Source organism: Gopherus evgoodei, chromosome 1 (genome assembly GCF_007399415.2).
Source record: "Gopherus evgoodei ecotype Sinaloan lineage chromosome 1, rGopEvg1_v1.p, whole genome shotgun sequence".
Taxonomy (NCBI): Eukaryota; Metazoa; Chordata; order Testudines; family Testudinidae; genus Gopherus; species Gopherus evgoodei.
In genome coordinates, this window is record NC_044322.1 from 366,848,904 (window position 1) to 366,870,700 (window position 21,797).

A 21,797-nucleotide genomic window follows, 5' to 3' on the forward strand; every position below is an offset into this window, starting at 1 on the left:
GGCCATTGTTAGAAGACAGAATACTGGGCTAGATGGGCCAGTATGGCCATTCTAACGTTCTTGTACACTGTTGGAAACACACCGCCTCCTTCAAGTGTACTGATATATAAACACTTCTAAAGTGACCCCCTTTGACAATGAATGTTTATGATGTGCATCCTCTTCCATAACATAGAAAAGAACAGGCACTCCACTAAAACTTGTGACCCTGAATACATCCATTAAGGTTTTGAGTCCACATTTTCAAAGGGATGTTGGAAAATTGGAGAGGGTGCAGAAAAAAGGCACAAAAATTACCAGAGGACTGGAGAAAATGCCTTACACTGAGAGATTTTTAGAAAGCTCAATCTCTTTAGTTTATCAACAGACGATTGAGAAGTGACTTGATTATGATGTATAAGTACCTTGGGGAGGGGAACAGGTATGAAGGAGTAAGTGGAGAATACAGTGGAGAAAGGCTTCACAAGAACCAATGGCTGCAAAATGAAGCTAGACAAATTCAAACTAGAAATTAGGCACACATTTTTAACAGTGAGGATAATTAACCATTGGAACAAACTACCAAGGGAAGTGGTAGATTCTCCATCTCCTGGAGTCTTCAAATCAAGATGATGCCTTTCTAGAAAATATGCTTAAGCTAAACACAAGATATGCTTTAGTCCAGAGGTGGGCAAACTTTTTGGCCACATCGGGTTTCGGAAATTGTATGGAGGGCCAGTTAGGGGAGGGGGTAGTGGCCCAACCCCACCTGGTAGCTGCCCCAACCAACCCCCTCCCCTGTTCCCTGACAGCCCGCCCCCGACCCTTGCCGCATCCACACACCCTCACTCCCCGTCTCCTGACCGCCTCCGGACCTCCACCCGACTACCCCCCGCCACCCTATCCAACCCCTCCTCTCATTCCCGACTGCCCCAGAACCCCTACCCCTGACTCCCCCCTGCCATCCCATCCAACTCCCCCTCCTTCCTGACTTCCCCCTCAGGACCCCTGCCCCCATTCAATCCCCTATTCCTCACCCACCAACCACCCCAACCCCTATAAACACCCCCACCCCCTGACCACCACCCCGAACTCCCCTGCCCTCTATCCAACACCCTCTGCACCATGCCCTCTTACCACACTGCCTGGAGCACAGGTGGCTGGTGGCGCTACAGCCGTGCTGCCGTCACCGCGAGGCTCAGAGCACCGGGTCAGGCCGGGTTTTGCAGCTGCGCTGCCCTAGGAACTCACAGCCCTGCTGCCCAGAGCATTGCACTGGTGCCGGAGCAAGCAAGCTGAGGCTGTGGGGGAGGAGGGACAGCAGGAGAGAGGCTGAGGGCAAGCCTCTCAGGCCAGGAGCTCAGGGGCCGGGCAGGACAGTCCTATGGGCTGGATGTGGCCCACAGACCGTACTTTGCCCACCTCTGCTTTAGTCAAACAAATTACTGAGTTTAGTACAGGGGCAACTTGATAAAATTTAATTATCTGTGATATATAGGTCACACTAGATGATCTAATGGTCCCTTCTGGCTTTAAACTCTATGAAAAGGTTTCAGAGCTGATCGTTTTAGATAGCAGCTCTGGCACATTCTTCTCCAACCTCATGCTTTCAATGCTAATAAGAGGATACAGAATAACTGTGATGTTCATCTGAATATTTTTCTAGTGTATTTTTAGTAAACGTGGCAAGAAAAAAACAAAACAAAAATATTTTCAGAGTAGAGTGGAAGAAATATTTGAAATAAGAAAAAGAAAAACTAAGCTGGCAGCTTCATCCAAAGCCCAAGAGCACACTGGAAATTTGATTTCATACTACAGGTCTACGAACATCCTACTTAACACAAACATTATTAGTGTCCATTTTATCAACACAAGGAAATTAAATGGAGACTTCAACTATTTGTCTTACGTGTTTCCATCCACAGAATTTCTATAGGTATATGCTACTGACTGCTAAAGTTATCACAGCAAAACAGCAAATACTTATATGACCTTTTAAATTAGAGAATAACCCTTTAGGTCTCCTTTACTTTACAACTGCAAAGCTTCCTCTCATTTCAAGATTTTATACAAACTAAACAGTACTGCAGTGACTCCTCTAACAACTGTTATAAATATGATAATCAGGAACTTTGCTCATGAGATTCATGGAGCTCACTCCACCAGTATCTATTTGCAGTTTGGAACTCTCTTCAGACTTCAAGGTTAAGAGAACATAATAGCACTCAAATATCACTTTACATTTTCATACTGATGTACTAGTTTTCACACAACTCCTGTGACAGAGAATTATTCCATTTTACAGATTAGAAAAGGGACAGACAGAAAGTCCTACAGAATCAAGCAAGACAATGGATTCCTGAACACCAGAGTTAACATAATTCTTAAACATTAACAGAATCATCTTGACCAGCTGCAGACATGGACTGCAGTTTGTCAGATAGGAGGGCACACCTGAACCCCATCTGCAAACTGTAATGAGGTACTGACATAAGAATGGTCACCAGATGATGGGAAATGTGAACTAAATTGCATAACTGTCCATCAAAAGATTCTTTGGCCAAACAGCAGAGGATCCTGCCTTTGTTTCCCTCTTCTGGGTGCTGTGCTTTCCTTTGAGTAATTTTTCTTGACACCAAGATGTCTCCTACTCAACTGACATTACCTGAAAATTAAAAGGTCTGTGTTTGTGGATGGACACTTTAAACAGGCACACATTAACCTAACTAAGTGTGCTTCAAAAGATTCAGTCTGAAACAGCAGAGACTAAGGGATTTTCTAATAGAAAATGACTGCAGGAAAACATGAAGGATCAACGTGCCATAGTAATCCAATATGCATTGCACAGAAAGAATTAATTCTAGCTATTCTGGGGCTATGAAATCCTCAAATTAAAATATATCAAAGATTTCCCTGATTCAATGACTAATATTATCCATACCCACTAGCCATCTAATCAAACTTCCAGCTAATGCCCAAGGCTACTTTAAGAACTGAATATGCAGGGGTTTAGACCTATATTTTAATTATTTTTTATTAAATGTGAGACACAGTTGCTGAATTGGCAAGACTTATGAGTAAATAATCAAAATCAAAACAAAGCACGTAAGGAGCAGTAAATTTACATTATGCTAATGGTGAATTGCAACATAGTTATAAAATAAACAAAAGGATATGCTCTAGTGCAGCCACAAATTATTCAGCTAGACACAGGGAATCAATGAGGAAATTATATTAATCTATATTTTTATCTCAATTCCCATATGAATATGTGCAGAGATTTAACAGTTAAATATTTTCAATATAAAATAAAATTTCAAACAATCTTGTTAAAGATTAAGTGACTAATTTATTTAAAAAATTTAAACAAATGAAACCGAATACTAGATTATTTCAGTTTTAATATTGATTTACCTTCCAACAGCATTCTTCAAATGTTCCATTAACCAATCTTCTCTGTCTACATGTAGTTCTCACATTGCTGAACAAGACTTTGATGTCAACTATATTTTAGGTTAAAACTTGTCTAGGCCAGGAAAATTGAAACATACTGGAACTTCACAGCCAACTATAAATTCTTCCAGACATAGGCTAAACTAATCTACTCTGGTAATAAGTAATTTGACATGCAGATGTTTGCCTCTGGACTTCCTCTCTTTACTGCAGATGAGAGCTAGGGAATGCTGCAATTGCACCAGACCCTGTTGACAATTAGGAAGCAATATCTACTGACTGAAAATTCCTGTTGCACTCTATTGGAAGGTAAAGTATTATAAATCAACTTCACCTATATTGCCAATACTATATCATCATAATGGAGCAAACAAAAATCACAATGCTTGACAGTATTCCTTTAACAATATCTCATGCAAGATATAAATTGTAAAATAGTTCCAAACATGAAAATATAAAATCACATCTACAACCATTCTACAACAATACTATATGTTAAAATGCTTACATCCTTTGAATACTGTGATCAGAACCAGTTTGACCTCAGAACACACTGGTGCTATTAATTTATCTCTTTTTTCTGTTGTTATTACAATGCTGATAAAACTATCACTTTAAAAAAGATATTTAAAAAATCATTTTCAGTTCTTTAATCCTTAGAAGCAAGAAAGCAGCACATTTTACATGACTAAATAATAAGCCCATGATTTTAATTTTTTTTCCACAGCATGTCTTAGAGCTAAATATTGATCATCAGGAAGCTTCACAACTATATGGGCAATACCCTTCAAATACATAGATTTAGCAATCCTTGCCCATCTTCTAAGCTCAGTTTGTTCTGGATTTTATGAATATAAAGTTGACGCTTATTACAGTTCAATGCATTTTAGGCACAAACTCCAGAAACAAGTTCACACTGATAGCCTTAATAGCAATTCTAATTGCCAAAAAAACAAATCAATGTACTCTGGAACAGAAAAGATCAGGACTTCAAATTCTTGGGAAGCAAAGGGGCCTCTGAGGTTGGTGCCTTTTATACAAGATTTAATAAAGGACTCCAATAGATTATATACACACTAACGTGAATTTCCCATAAAAGACAGGCAGTACATATTCTGGTGACTGGGCCACTATAAATATCTTAGAGAGAAAGAGTACACAATGTAATGTTCAAAGAGCAAAAGTAATTCAAAGGCTATCAAAAATTTTATTGTCATAAAACCTCAATTATAATCTCAATCTTGTCTGAATTTAAATTTTAATTGCCATGTTTTAAAAAACAGAGAAAAGCTCAGGTTATTGATTTGTATATATTATTAAGAGTATATCACTGTTGTGTACCAATGCCTGAAATCAAAAATAATTTTCAAACGAAGCATTTTTTCAGTGACAGACAGACCCATGTTTATCCAAATGCTATGTCAGTGGAACATTCTCTTTGATTCTTGGAGTTGCCGAGTACCATTAACTCAAACTCACTGATGAGTTTGAGCAAACTGAAGACTGATGGCTGGGCTACACTACCGATTAAGTCAATGTAACTTACATTGCTCAGGCATGAAAACAACACCTCCCTAAGTGACATAACTTATATCAACTTAAAGGGCTGTCCACACAGCACTATGTCCATGGGAGACGCTCTCTCAGGGGAATAGCTTCCGTCTCTCGCAGAGGTGCAGTAATTATGCCAATGGGAGAGCGCTCTCGTGTCAGCATAGTGCGTCTTCACCAGATGATTCCAGTAGAGTAGACAAGCCCTGAGTCCCCTGTTCAATAACTAACCACAGAATCCCCAAGTGACAGTTTAAAGAATCTGGTTAATATCATTACTGCTCCTCAGAATCTTAAGACTGTAAGTTTCAATCTACTGCTATAAACAGCAGAAGTAAGGACATGAAATGGACTGGGGAGGCAGTCTGGGTTTAAAAATATAGGAAATACCATAAGAGGTCAGACCAATGGTCCATTATGTCCAGTATCCTATCTCTAACAGTGGCCAGTACCAGTTGCTTCAGAATTAGGTGCATGAATCCCCACAGTGAACCATAATGGAACAACTTTGCCCCCATTAACATAGTGTCTGAGCATCTCCAGGTGGCCGATTGATGCCACATTTTATCGTATCTAATACATGGATGGTCTCATTACCCTAAAAGAGTAGAACCTCAGAGTTATGAACACCTCGGGAATGGAGATTGTTCGTAACTCTGAAATGTTCATTATTCTGAACAAAACGTTACAGTTGTTCTATCTATGAACATTATCAACAGAATGTTACAGTTGTTCTATCTATGAACATTAACTTAACACAGCTTTGAAACTTTACTAGCCAGAAGAAAATTTTTTTTTTTAGTAGTTTACATGTAAAACAGTGCTATACTGTATTTGCTGTGTGTGTGCGTATGCTCTGCTTCCTGATAGCTTACTTCCCGTTCCAAATAAGGTATGTGGTTGACTGGGCAGTTCATAACTCTGGTGTTTGTAATTCTGTGGTTCTACTGTAAATATCAAATCTTTTTTTGAATCCTACTAACTCTTGGTCTAAATGATCTATTGTGGCAATGAGTTCCACAGACTAGCTACATACCATGTAAAAGCAGTTCCATTTAGTACTTTTAAATTTGTCATCTTTCAATTTCATCGGATGTCCCTTTGTTCTTGTATTAAAAAGATGGTATACAGCAGTGTCTCTTAAACTGGGGTCACCGCTTCTGTAGGGGAAGCCCCTGGTGGGCCGGGCCAGTTTATTTACCTGCCCCGTCCGCAGGTCCGGCCGATTGCGGCTCCCACTGGCCATAGTTCGCTGCTCCGGGACAATAGGGGCTGCTGGAAGCGGCACAGGCCGAGGGACATACTGGTCGCCACTTCCAGCGGCTCCTGTTGGTCTGCAGCGGCGAACCGCGGCCAGTGGGAGCCATGATCGGTCGGACCTGCGGACAGGGCAGGTAAACAAACCAGCCCAGCCCGCCAGGGGCTTTCCCTACACAAGCGGTGACCCCAGTTTGAGCAACACTGGTATGCAGGAACCATTCATGTAACCTACAACTCTATAACATACATTTTATATACCTCTATCATGCCTCTTTAATTTATCTCCTCTTTAAACTAAATAGTCCAATTCTTTTCAGTATCTCACCACATACAAGTCTTCCTATATTTCAAGTAATTTTCACTACTTGTCTCTGGATCCCTTCTATTTCAACTACATCTTTTTGAAACTGAAGAATTTAACACAGTATTGAATGTGAAAGTATACCACCAATTTATATAATGGCACTTTGCTATTTTCAGACTTATTTTCCACCCCACTTTCTCTTTATACATCAACATTTTGTTTTGCTTCCACACATTAAGAACATATTCATAAAGCCGCCCATCTTTTTCCCACCTCAACTGATTACAGTTAATTTCAAACCCAATACCATACATGATTAATTTCTTTTGCTTCCTACATACATTATCTTGTATTTGTCAACACTTAATTATTGTGCCATCATGCTGCCCATCCACCTAGTTTCATTAGGTCCTTATGAGTTCCTCTCAGTCATCTTACTGATGTAAATAATTTTTGCCATTTGCAAAAATTATTAAATCATTAACTCCCTTTCCTGATCATAAATTAATATGGCACTAATGCTTTTACAGATCAGTGTTTCCCACTGATAACCTTGCGCCATGCTGAAAGCTGTTTTCTGTCTAGTAGCCAATTTCTAATTCATGACGGTACTAAATTCTCACCCTGTGACTACTAAGTTACCTTAACTAATTCTTGCGATGCCCTCTGTCAAACATTTATTGAAAGTCGAAACACATCAATTGCTTCTCTTTTATTCACTATTTTACTGACACATTCAAAGGTTCAAATAAATTGGAGATAACCTTCCTGCACAGATGCTGAGCTTGTTCACCCCTATATTATGTTCATTCATGTGTTTTATATGAAGTGCTTGAAAAATCCACTTACTCAAAAGTGAATAGAAGCTTTGTCCAGGTAAGTGGAATTAAAGAGATGTAATTCCCTCCTGTGGAGGCAGGATAAGAGCAGCCCAGGTACTGCTGTTTTAAGAGGCGGGGAGGGAGTAGAGTGCCCTCTGAGATGCTACTACTTTATGAAATGAAGTGAGAAGCAGAAGCTGAGAGGCCATGGGCCACCAACACACCCAGTATGGGAGGGTGGCAGCAGCAGCCACACCGAAGGTACTGATTGATTAGGAAATGAAATTTATTTTTTGTAGGGACCATAACTGATTGAAATGAAATGTGACAGCACTGATTGAGGAATAAAAATGATACACTGGGAAGGAACAATTGATCTCTTAAGGAGACAGGTAGGTGAGGGGGCAGAATGCAGATGTGCCAATGGAAATCAAATATGCACATTTTGAGGATAATACCACAAGTTTCCTCAAGAGACTTAGTAGATTTAAACTCTGGACAAGTAGATGTCAGGAACATTTTTCAAGCCATGTTTCTAACTATTTTTAATTATTGTTTCCATAAATGTATCTCACTGTCCCCTATAGCAAGGCTCACTGGATTGTAACTGCCAGGATCACACCTAATGCCTTTATGTAAGAGTTGCTATCCTCCAATTCTCTGGTATAGGAGCTAATATTAATAAGTACAGTAACTGCTCACTTAAAGTCGCCCTGGTTAGAGTTGTTTCATTGTTGATCAATTAGGGAACATACTCGTTTAAAGTTGCCCAATGCTCCCTTACAATGCTGTTTGGCCACCACCTGCTTTGTCCACTGCTTGCAGAAAGAGCAGCCCGTTGGAGCTTGTTGGTAGGGGCTAGGAACCAGAGTGGACTGAGAGCCCGCCATCAGCTCTCGGTTCCCCTAAGTTCCCTGGGCTGCAGCTGCCCAGCAGGCTATCAATTGCCCAGAAGTTCAGCTGTCCCTCCCCTACTGCCGTGCTGCTTCTGCCCTCTGCCTTGAGCTGCTCCCTGGAGCCTCCTCCTTGATATGCACAGGGATGGGGGGGAGGATAATGTCAGGGTGTCCCCTTCCACCCCACTCCTTTACCCTATCTCCCCAGGGGGCGAATACGATAGGGCTCAGGATGGAAGGAGCTTGCTGGCAGCAGCTGCTGTCTCAACTTGCTGATCTACTTTAAAAGCCAGTGTACTTAGAGGGGCAATGCTCATCTCTCTCTCTCTCACACTCTCACACAGTCTCCCCTTCCATTCGTGCTGCCTTGTAGAGTGTGAGGCAACATTAACAACATGTTAACCTTTGAGGGCTCAGTCAAGCGCTAGTTCATAGATTTTAGAGTCAGAAGGTACTAATGTGATCATCTAGTCTGACCTCCTGCACAAAGCAGGCCACAGAACCCTACCCATCCACTTCTATAACAAACCCCTAATCTATGTCCGAGTTATTGAAGTCTTCAAATTGTGGTTTGAAGACCTCAAGCTGCAGAGAATCCACCAGCACGTGACCCATGCCCCACGCTGCAGAGGAAGGCGAAAAACCTCCAGGGCCTCTGTCAATCTGCCCTGGAGGAAAATTCCTTCCCGACCCCAAATATGGTGATCAGCTAAACCCTGAGCATGTGGGCAAGACTCACCAGCCAACACTCAGGAAAGAATTCTCTGCAGTAACTCAGATCCCATCCCATCCAACATCCCATCACCAACCACTGGGCATACTTATCTGCCGGTAATCAAAGATCAATTGCCAAAATTAAGATATCCCATCATACCATCCCTTCCATAAACTTATCAAGCTTAGTCTTAAAGCCAGATATGTATTTTGACCCCACTACTCCCCTTGGAAGGCTGTTCCAGAACTTCACTCTTCTAATGGTTAGAAACCTTCGTCTAATTTCAAGTCTAAACTTCCTAGTGTCCAGTTTATACCCATTCGTTCTTGTGTCTACATTGGTACTAAGCTTAAATAATTCCTCTCCCTCCCTAATATTAATCCCTTTGATATATTTATAAAGAACAAGCATATCCCCCCTCAGCCTTCTTTTGGCTAGAACTTAGGGGAACCGAGAGCTGATGGCGGGCTCTCAGTCCACTCTGGTTCCTAGCCCCCACCAACAAGCTCCAACGGGCTGCTCTTTCTGCAAGCAGTGGACAAAGCCAAGCTCTTTGAGTCTCCTTTCATATGGCAAGTTTTCCATTCCTCAGATCATCCTAGTAGCCCATCTCTGAACCTGTTCCAGTTTGAATTCATCCTTCTTAAACATGGGAGACCAGAACTGCACACAGTATTCCAGGTGAGGTCTCATCAGTGCCTTATATAACGGTACTAACACCTCCTTATCTTTGCTGGAAATACCTCGCCTGATACATCCTAAAACCGCATTAGCTTTTTTAACGGCCATCTCACATTGGTGGCTCATAGTCATCTTGTGATCAACCAATACTCCAAGGTCCTTCTCCTCCTCTGCTGCTTCCAACTGATGTGTCCTCAATGTATATCTAAAATTCTTATTATTAATCCCTAAGTGCATGACCTTGCACTTTTCACTATTAAATTTCATCCTATTACTATTACTCCAGTTTACAAGGTCATCCAGATCTTCCTGTATGATATCCCGGTCCTTCTCTGTGTTAGCAATACCCCCTAGCTTTGTGTCATCCGCAAACTTTATTAGCACATTCCCGCTTTATGTGCCAAGATCAGTAATAAAAAGGTTAAATAAGATTGGTCCCAAAACCGATCTTTGAGGAACTTCACTAGTAACCTCCTTCCAGCCTGACAGTTCACCCTTCAGTACGACCCGCTGGAGTCTCCCCTTTAACCAGTTCCTTATCCACCTTTCAGTTTTCATATTGATCCACATCTTTTCCAATTTGACTAATAATTCCCCATGTGGAACCGTGTCAAATACCTTACTGAAATCGAGGTAAATTACGTCTACCGCATTTCCTTTGTCTAAATAATCTGTCACCTTCTCAAAGAAGGAGATCAGGTTGGTTTGGCACGATCTACCTTTAGTAAAACCATGTTGTAATTTGTCCCAATTACCATTGACCTCAATGTCCTTAACTACTTTCTCCTTCAAAATTTTTTCCAAGACCTTACATACTATAGTTACTCGGATCACTTTTTTTCCCTTTCTTAAAGATAGGAACTATGTTAGCAATTCTCCAGTCGTACGGTACAACCCCTGAGTTTACTGATTCATTAAAAATTCTCGCTAACGGGCTCGCAATTTCATGCGCCAGTTCCTTTAATATTCTTGGATGAAGATTGTCTAGGCCCTCCGATTTTGTCCCATTAAGATGTTCAAGTTTGGCTTCTACCTCAGATGTGGTAATATCCACCTCCATATCCTCATTCCTGTTTGTCATCCTTCCATTATCCCTAAGCTCCTCATTAGCCTTATTAAAGACTGAGGCAAAGTACTTATTTAGATATTGGGCCATGCCTAGGTTATCCTTAACCTCCTTTCCATCCTCAGTGTTTAGCGGTCCCACTACTTCTTCCTTCGTTTTCTTATTTATATGGCTACAGAACCTTTTACTATTGGTTTTAATTCCCTTTGCAAGGTCCAACTCTACTTGGCTTTTAGCCTTTCTCACTTTATCCCTACATGCTCTGACCTCACTAAAGTAGCTTTCCTTGCTAATCCCACCCTTCTTCCACTCCTTGTAGGCTTTTTGTTTTTTCTTAATCACCTCTCTGAGATGCTTGCTCATCCAGCTTGGTCTACAACTCCTGCCTGTGGTTTTTTCCCCCTTTCTTGGGATGCAGGCTTCATTTAGCAATAAGGCATTCCCTAGGAAATATCTCACCCTCTTCCACCCTGACTCCACCACCTCAGTCAATCATCATTGCTGTGTACAGTATTAAATTCTTTGTTTAAAATGTATACTGTGTGTGTATATATACAGTCTTTTGACTGGCAAAAAAAATTTCCCTGGAACCTAACCCTCCCTATTTACATTAATTCTTATGGGGAAATTGGATTCATTTAACATCATTTCGCTTAAAGTAGCATTTTTCAGGAACATAACTGCAACGTTAAGCGAGGAGTTACTGTAATCACATATTTTTATGAACTCAGCTACTTCAGTTCCTACAGAATTCATGGATGTGCATCATCTGGTCCTGGCGACTTGCCACTATTTAATGCTCTTTCTCCCAGCAGCCAGAGCAGGGTAAAGTTGGGGCTTCTATTATTATTATTAGGCATTTGTATTATGGTAATGTCCATAGGCCCATGTCAGGATAAGGATCAGGGCCCCACTGTGCTAGGCACTGCACAAACTTGTAGAAAGACATATGGACCCTGACCTAAAATGCTTACAATCTAATTTTAAATAAGGTGCAATAAGTGATTACCACAAACAGCATGAGAGCAAGAGGAAGGAAGGATAAGGGAGAAAATAAGACAATAAGGTTTCACAGATTATTTAATTATTTGTATTTTAACTAGGGCTGTCGATTAATCACAGTTAACTCACGCGATTAACTCAAAAAAATTATTCTTGATTAAAAAATTAATCTCGATTAATAGCAGTTTTAATCCCACTGTTAAACAATAGAATACCAACTGAAATTTATTAAATATTTTGTATGTTCTTCTACATTTTCATATATACTAAATTGTGTTGTAATTGAAATCAAACTGTATATTATTTTTTATTATAAATATCTGCACTGTAAAAATGATAAACAAAAGTTTTTTTCAATTCACTTCGTAAATACTGTAGCGTAATCTCTTTCTCATGAAAGTGCAATTTACAAATGTAGATTTTTTTTGGTTACAGAACAGCACTGAAAAACAAAACATCAAACTTTAGAGCTTACAAATCCATTCAGTCCTACTTTTTGTTCAGACAATTGCCAAGATAAACAAGTTCATTTACATTTGCAGAAGATAATGCTGCTCTCTTCTCATTTACTATGTCACCAGAAAGTGAGAACAGATATTTGCATGGCACTTTTGTGGCCGGCATTGCAAGGTATTTTCGTGCCAGATATGCTAAACATTTGTATGTCCCTTCATGCTTCGGCCACCATTCCAGAGGACATGCTTCTATGCTGATGACACTTGTTAAAAAAAAAATGCATTAATTGAATTTATGACTGAATTCCTTGGGGGGAAGAACTGTATGTCTCCTGCTCTGTTTTACCCGCATTCTGCCATATATTTCATGTTATAGCAGTCTCAGATGATGATCCAGCACGTTCCTTTTAAGAACACTTTCAGATCTGACAAAATGCGAAGAAGGTACCAATGTGATATTTCTAAAGATAGCTAGAGCACTCGATCCAAGGTTTAAGTATCTGAAGTGCCTTCCAAACTCTGAAAGGGACAAGATGTGGCGCATGCTTTCAGAAGTCTTAAAAAAACAATACTCCAATGCGGAAACTATAGAATCCAAACCACCAAAATAGAAAATCAACCTTCTGCTGGTGGCATCTGACTCAGATAATGAAAATGAACATGCATTAGTCCATACTGCTTTGGACTGTTATCGAGCAGAAACCGTCATCAGCATGGATGCATGTCCCTTGGAATAGTGGTTGAAGCATGATGGGACACATGACTCTTTGGCACATCTGGCACAGAAATACCTTGGAACGCAGACTATAACAGTGCCGTGAGAACACCTGTTCTCACTTTCAGGTGACACTGCTAGCAAGAAGCGGGCAGCATTATCTCCTGAAAAGGTAAACAAACTTGTTTGTCTGAGCTATTGGCTGAACAAGAAGTAGGAATGAGTGGACTTACAAGCTCTAAAATTTTACATTGTTTTGTTTTTGAATGCAGGCTTGTTTTTACATAATTCCACATTTGTAAGTTCAACTTTCATGATAAAGAGATTGCATTACAGTACTTGTATTAGGTGAATTGAAAAATACTATTTCTTTTGTTTTTTTACAGTGCAAATACTTCTAATCAAAAATAAATATAAAGTGAGCTCTGTATTCTGTGGTTGTAACTGAAATCAATGTATTTGAAAACGTAGAAAACATCCAAAAATATTTAAATAAATGGTATTCTATTATAGTTTAACAGTGCGATTAATCGCGTTTTTTTTTAATCACTTGACAGCCCTCATTTTAATAATACCTAGATGTCTCAGTCAGGATCAGGAATCCAAACATGTTGTACACACATATATGCAAGAAAGCTTATTATGCAAGTAGTGCACAACTTAATTGTACTGAACCATATAAAAAGGTTATACATAAATACAGGATATTTTTGACAAGCTGAACATAGCTTTTATCAGTTGGCCAATTCCTTGTAGGCATTCAGATTTATCCAATGCCTAGCAAGAAACTGAAGTGAAAAGATGGCAGCCGCTGAGCAGAGTTCACGGACATCACTCTAGGAGGACTCTCCATATCCTTACCTTTTCTAGTAGCTAGGGTTCCAAATTATCTTATCACACTTGGACAACGGGGTCCCCATCTTCCATATGAACCTTTGGACAGTAAGTTTAGTTCTCTGGCTATTGGTATTTAGTGAAATTTCTATGCCCTCTGAATGGAGGTGAAGATGTGAGACAGATGGGATGTGTTATTAAAAAAAAAATTAAGGCATTGGGAAAGAGACTGATTTGAAGGGGACCAGTGCCAGAAAAGGGAGACAGAAAGTATAACGATAACATGGGGAAATGGTGGAGGGCATAATTTAAAGAAAGATATGTAAAAGGGTGGAGGGAGAGCAAAGGAAGAAAGGAACACATAGAAACAACTCTGGAAAAGATTCAGCTTGATCTGTTATAGGAAAACAGACAAAAAGACGACAAGAAGGGAAAATAGATATAACAAAACCAAGTCAAGATGCAAAAGTTACTTTTTAAAAAATTATTAAACAGAAAGGTGATTGAGAATATTAATAAAATTCCCGGTAAATGGCAAATAACTATTTTAAATTGCATGGAGTATGACTTTGGAAAGTGGTCTTTCAGACTATGGATAGTTAGTAGGCTTAACTCCTGGGCTAGTAGGAGCTGGCTAACATTTAAGCATGCTAACAGGTATCCATTTAAAAAGTGAAAGATTGGCCAAAATGAGACCAACCAAAAGGAAAAAATAATAGTAGCTACAATGCCTGAGGATATTTTGCAAGGTTACTAGAGAACTGGAAGAGCAATTACTAAAGACAATAAATAACAAGAAATTATTCATATAAGAACCAAGAAACCTGTGAAATAATTGGTGGTGGTCTGCTGGCCTCCCAGGAAGTAAAGGGAGCAAGTAAAAAGGATAAAGCCACTAAAGAGAAGCTAAAATATTTATCTGAATTTGTTTTCATTAGAACATACTGGGGATATCGTTACCTCAGATGTATTTTTTCAGCTAATACAGGTAAGACTGCCAAAGACAGAGGAGTCAAAGGAGGCAGGGCCAGAACACAATGAAAATTTCACTGCTATTCCCTCCCTCGATCTCCTGGGGCATTGTGAGGGTGAGTAGGAGGAACTCCACAACTGAACCCCACCCCCCAACATCCATTTTTTAATCCTTCTTTCAGAAAATAGCTCCAGTATTTGTCTCTATTGTTACTGCTACTCCTAGCTTTGCTAAACAAAACCAGAATCAATTTGACCTAATACTTGTCAATTTCATTGCTGTCCATAGGGTTATGAACAGAAGCAATGAAAACTGACAAGACTGATAGATATTTTTACTCTGCTTTAACCAGCCAAAGATAGGAGCAGTAGCAGAGGTATGAAGTAATTCTGTCTTACATTTGCAGACAGATTGCACAGGTTACTTTTGGTTCATGTTTGAAAGGGGTTTTTTTGTTTTTTGCAACCATAAAGGTTAGAAACTCAGTTTTATTTTGTTTCAAAATACACTTCTACCTCGATGTAATGCTGTCCTTGGGAGCCAAAAAAATCTTACCACGTTATAGGTGAAACTGCGTTATATAAAATTAGATTTGATCCGCCCGAGTGCACAGCACAGCACCGCCCCCCCGGAGCGCTGTTTACTGTATTATATCCGAATTCAAGTTACATCGGGTCATGTTATATCAGGGTAGAGGTGTAAAAGCTTAACTTTTACATAATCTAATAGCACTTGCTTGAGAAAGCTTCCTATTTGCACAGCCCAGTAGAATTTAAGCCCTATCTATATGGCTTAAATAACCTACTGAACTTTGCCACTTAACCATAATGTTCTTTTCTCTTACCTTCCTGTTTCCTTTTTGTGTAGGGGTATGAATGACTTCATGACTGCCTAAGATTATCACTTATTATTTGCATTCAGATTGCACCTGGGGACCCCAGTCATGGATCAGGGCCCACTGTACCAGACCCTGTACAAACACAATATAGAGATGGTCCCTGCCACAAAGAGCTTATAATCTAAGTTTAAGATGAGGGACAAGAGACAACAGATACAACAAGGACAGGAGACCACAAGGAAGCAGTGAGACAATACTAATTAGTTGTCACCAGCTGCTTATCTTCTTCATGCTCAGACTAAAGATTCTGATTTCCTTATTTTTCACTTCAGGTTCTTTTGAACTGGCGTCTTAATTTTTCTCAACTCCCCACAGAGTTCATGTTTGGTATGATCCCTCCCATAAAGATGTTGACCTTAGTTACACTCTATTCATGGCTATGTAATGTTTCTACTAGAGTTACTTCTTGCATCAACTTGTGCATTATTTAAGACTAAAATTAGAGTAGCTTCCCTTGTTTGTAAAACTAACTACTCAAAAGAGCAATTGTTTAAGGGAATGGTGTCAAACTCCCAACCCGCAGGCCAGATCTGGCCATTTAATGCATTTATGTGGTCTGCATGACAAACTCAAATTCTGAAAAATCTGTGTTTTTTGTTCGTTTGGGGTCGGGGGTTAGTTTTGGTTCTATCCCTGGTTTTGAAAGATCATCTTCCAACTGTGAAGTGAATGTAACCAATACAGTGAAGTCTTCCAGAATCTGCAAACAGACAATGCCTGAAACAATTGTGTGTCAACCTGCATCTCTCACTAAGGCGTTAATTCTAAAGCCTTATGACAACACATTAATGTCAACATTAACTATTTCATTGCTGATTATTTTAGCAGGTCAAATGGAACAGAGAAGAGAGAAGCCTATGGCAGGGGGAACTGCAGAGGGAAGAAAGGAGGGCACACAAAGGCAGGAAGGGGCAATAAGGAAGAAAGAGAAACAAGAGGCTTAGAAATAGTAGTGATCATAAAAGATTGCATATTTTCCTGTTAAGTGATATTGACAAAAACCAAGGCATTTAAATAGCAATAATAGTAACTGGAAGTTTAGTTATCACCTAGGGGCCATATAGTGTCCTTGATCTTTGTATAAACCTATTGATATCAAAGAAAAATTCACCACAGAGAGAAGGATAGCATGTTATCTTATATTTGTAAGCTGTCCAACAGACCATAATCAAATACAGAACTCTGCCTTCTCCACAAAATAAGCAGGAGACCTGTTAAGGGTAAGATATGGACAAATCTCTTGTTTAAATGTCTCTCAACATTTGACCAGTTTATACAGATAGCTGAAGTCACTAATTAAATCAGTTGTATTAGCTCTGAGCTATCTCAGCACTGTACAATCTTTCAACTTCCTGATTTAGAAACTGGTAGAGAAACTCTGCTACTATATTTGTATTCTTATGACTTGGGATTTGTATCCCTCCAAGTCCTCTTCTCTCAGAAATTTCACCTTAGAAAATTCTATGGAATCTTTTAGTTATAGTGCTACTCTCCCAGCTCTTTGACCCAATCTCTCCACTTTATACACAAGTACCCCCAGGATGTTGGCATTCTACCATGTTTCAGAAGTACCTATAATATCAAGATCCTCTTCCATTTTCAAGCATTCTAGTTCACCTTTTTTCGTACAGCTTCTCACATTGTTAAATAGAGCAGTATCCCATCCATGGCTCTTGAGGCTTCAACTGCGTCAAGAAAATGTATAGCTGACTATGAATTTTAAATATTTTCCCTGAGCCATGACCTGACACTGAATGTAAGTGTTTGAATCAGAATCAAAAGAGCTCAGCTTCCCCAGCAGCCACAATAATGACAGCCAGGAGAGCTCTAAGCAGATGCTCTCTATTCCTGGTGAAGCTGCTCAGCAGATCTCCCACTTGCCACCTGCAGCATCACTGGGGAAAGTGAGAAGTTCTGGCTGGGTTGATTGCCTGCTTACCTGCCAGACTGTGAGCACCCCAGGAATAGCAAGGTAGTACTCAACTGGTTATGCCTGAACACAGAGCAATGCATGGAAAGGATGGCTCCCCTCCCACATACAGCCATCAGGTACAGAACCATGTGATTCCCTCTCTCAGCCCATGTTAGAACAGTTCACAAGAGCTGGGGAAAGCCAGTGTGCAACTCATGCCAGCTAATTCCTCACCCAATGCAACCCATGCACCACAGGGTGCAGGGAAAGAGGTGTCTTTGCCAGCTCTATATTCACTTGTGACTTCTCTCTACCAGAGGAATCCTCAACTGGAAGGACCTGAGTGGGTTTTCTGCTCCCTGCTCACAGGGACCACAAAAGGGAAGAGACTATGCCCCTAAACAAGTAATGACAGCAGCTCTTACCTTTCCTAAAGTAATACATTCCGCCTCCAAGCTGAAAAGTCTAGACACTACTGGAATAAAGATATTAAAGATTTTATTTTTGAATCATGTGCCAGTTTTTATTTAACTCTTATATGACACACTTACTTTACTGAAACATACATCTGTGATGGCAGCCTCTCTCTCTCTTCCAGCGCAGCTGTAATTCCTGTTCTTTTCCTCACTATTGGGTTACCTTTATATAATTTGACATCCCCAGCATCCGGGCTTTTTCCTACATAAGTGCCTTTCAGCACCTCTCAACTTTTCTGCACCTCCAAGTAAAAGTGACTCCCCCAAAACATTACAAGTTTTCTATGCCAGCAATCTGTTTCTCCTTTGGTTAAAGCGGAGCCTATCCCTTCTTTATGGGCTCCCCCTTCACTAAAAAGTTTCTCCAGTGCCTAGTAAGTTTTCCCATGATTCAGGCCAGGATACTGTCTTGGTTCCCCAAATAGAAGTCCCACCAACTATTTAACTTTTGAATATGAATCATCATATTCTACAACAATAAAGTACAGTAGTCACAAGTTAAAACCCAGCACCCCAGAAACAAGGAAAAACAGCCAACTTCAAAACAACTGTGCTCATATCCAATCTTCCGCAATTCTGATGCACCAACATTTATTATTAGGGATGTTTCAATGAAGGCATGATCTTTATCTGTTTCTTTTGCACATTCCAAAACTTAAACCAATTTGCCATGGTATCACAATCAGTTGCTATGGAAATTACTATACCACCACCACCAACTCCCACCACCAAGACAGCAAAAGTTGCCCTGATAGTTTGGGGGTGTGGGGGACGGGAAGTGTTAAATCACAAGAGTCACAGCAAAAATTGTGGCAAAAATCAGTTATTTTTGTAATTTTTTTTCTATAACTCGGAAAAACTGCCCTAAGACCACCCCAGGTCTGCAAATATTTACTCAGATGCTTAACTTCAAGCTCACGCATAATTTATTACAAGACTGTGGCCTAAATAGGCAACACAAAATTTTCTTCCTTCTTGAGAGGGAAAAGGTTTCACTAAGGAAATAAGCTTCAGTTTCATCTTTTACTAGGTTAACAAAATGAATATAATATTTTTAAGATTATGAAAATACCTCAAAGCCTTTTAAACTTGTCTTAATTTCTCCTTTTTCACTTCCTAATTTTCTCTAGTTAGTACAAAACAAGCCCTTCAAATTAGGAAAGAAGCTTTCACTAGATTTGTCAAGAAATACAATCTTCCTGTAAGAAAGTTCCAAGACTGAAGCCACAAATGGACTTGCTACAATTCCCACCACAATTTCTATATAATCACAGAAGTAGTGTATTACTGTTATTTCATATATACAATACGTACCAAAGTCCAATGGCTTCTCTAATTCAAATCTATGCAATACAGATTCAAAGTCACTCATTCCTCCTAATCAAAGTGACCATAGACTCCATATGACCTTGCCAACATGATCTCCTCTGCCAGTTTCAGTGTTTAGTCAATTGTTATGAATGACTTAGAAAAGGCTAGGTTGTAAGATTCTCTCTCTCACTCTTCCTCACCACCTTTTACAGAAGCCCAGAGAAGCAAGCTTTAATGTCTCCAATACAAGAAAAAAGTGAAATTTAAACAAACTTTTTATACAATACCCTGAAACTTAGAATTATTCACCCAAATCCTATATTAAAAGGATAAAATAAGACTCAAAACTCTGATAAAATAAGACCCAAAAAAAGGAATTTCATAATTAAAGATACTTTGAATTTCTGAAGCAGCTGGCTATTTTTTAAATAAAACAGTAACAAAAACAATTTAGTAGCATGTAGTTAATTGTGGTTTGAGGATTAAGAGTTTCAGTAATTAAAAAACGAATTTCTGTTCAAACGGACAAATATACAGGATGTAGTAACCAAACCAGATATTTTATTATGCACCCTGAAATATGACTTGGAGAAATACTTTGCCTTGAGAAGTTCTTGTGAAAGATGAAATCTAGGCTGTGAACTTGAAATAAGCAAAACTTGTAAAGGGTCAAAGGAGTAGCTAATACAGTTAAAAAGCTCAAGGGGAAAGTAGGATGGTGTGGCAGAAAGAATGCACAGGAGGAGGCACATTGTTAGGGCTGAAGCTGGGGATCAAGATCCTCAGGACTGGAGAAAGGGGAGATAGAGAGAGATGTCTTTGAAGACACTTGGCCTTCCCAGCATTCACAGCCTGGAACCCCTTTAGGGAAGGCAGGTGCCGTTCAGCTACGGATGGGAGAAAAATACTATCAGATTTGGGGACCTGGCAAGCAGACACATCTGAGGCTCAGAGTGTCACAGGGTGGCAGGTCGGGGGACTGACACATCCAAGGAGAGTCAGTGGTGTTGCAAGTGGGAGACAGACTCTGGGCTGAGAAGGTGTCCTGGTGGGAAGTAGTGGGCTGACAGATCCAGGGGGTGGGTAGGAGGGGTGATCGGGGAGGTACCACATCCAGGTGGGGGGAGGGAATGTCAGGAGGCTGACATATCTAGGGAGGATCAGAGGTGTGCTGTGGAGGCGGATACATTTGGGGGAGGAGAAGGCAGGCTAGGGAGTAGACATTTGGGGGGCCTCACAGGGCAGACACACTGAGGGAGGCCAAGGAGTGTCACAGTGGAGAAGACAGGGAGGCAGGGGAGCTGACAGCTCCGGAGCTCAGGGTGTCACAGAGACGCAAGCAGGGGGGCTAGAGCTCAGGGATGTCAGGGGGAGGCAGGCACATTCAGAGGGGGACTCAGACACATCTGGGGCGGGGGGCTCAGCAAGGCAGGCACCTTGGGCCGGACTCAGACACATGGGGGGCTCAAGACTTTCATTGGAGGCTGGTTGGGGAAGGCAGCCACTGTGGGGAGGGCTCATGATGGCTCAGACCCCTCTGGGGGGACAGACACCTTGGATGGGGGGGCTCAGGGACAGCCAGTGGGCAGAGACACCTCGCCTGGGGGGGCTCAGGCACCTCGGACCCGCGGGAGACAGGCACCTGGGGGCGTCGGGGCAGGCAGCTTGGGGGCTCAGGCACCTCCGGGGCGGGCTGGGGGCGCCGCCAGCAGGGGCTCGGCCGCAGAGAGCCGGAGGCAGCACCAGCCGCGGGTCTCACCTGCTCCGGGCCCGGCCTTCCCCGGCGGCGGGCCCGCAGCTCCGCTCCCGCTGCTCGCTGCGCTGCAGAGGCCGGCAAGGCCGCGGACATGGGACACGTCCCCGGGCCTGGCAGCGGCTCGCTCCCCGGCCGGGCTGCGCTGTCACCGAGCGCCGGGGCTGAGGGCTCGGCCACCACAGACTCGCTCCAAAATGGCGGCGGGAGCGGCCTGCCCAGACCCGGGAAGGGGGCGGGGCGGGGAGGAGCGGATGGAGCCGAGGGGCGGGGCCTGAAACAGGGACTGGGCGGGGCCCAGAGTGAGAGGTGGGCGCGTGAAGCCCGAGGGCTCTGCTAAGCTGGGGGGGGCGAGGGCTCTGCCGAGGGGGGATGGGAAAGCTCAAGGAAGGGAGCATGGGAAGGTTCCATTGCGCCTGGGGACGGGGGAGGACTTCCTGGGCCTGGGGATGGGAAGGTTCTATGGGAGGGACGAGGTTCCATTGGGCCTGCGGAGGGGGGATGGGTAGGTTCCTTGGATCTGGGGAGGGTAAAGTTCCATGACAGATGGCATTTGGCGAGGGACGGAATGGGGGGGTAGGAAGGCGCCATGGAGGCAGGAATGGCATTTGGCGAGGGACGGAATGGGGGGGTAGGAAGGCGCCGTGGAGGTGGGAATGGCATTTGGCGAGGGACGGAATGGGGGGTAGGAAGGCGCCGTGGAGGCAGGAATGGCATTTGGCGAGGGACGGAATGGGGGGGT

At 41.7% G+C, this 21,797-nt stretch overlaps 1 protein-coding gene across 1 annotated transcript in view; it reads right to left on the reverse strand.

Moving 5' to 3' along the window:
- Positions 1–21,242, reverse strand: part of PPP6R2 (protein phosphatase 6 regulatory subunit 2) — a 159,943-nt gene extending 138,701 nt beyond the window's left edge. Inside the window, exon 1 of the mRNA XM_030537294.1 lies at positions 21,062–21,242. The gene's annotated coding sequence lies outside the window, so the exon portion shown is untranslated. The remainder of the gene's footprint in view (positions 1–21,061) is intronic.
- Positions 21,243–21,797: the final 555 nt, after the last annotated feature.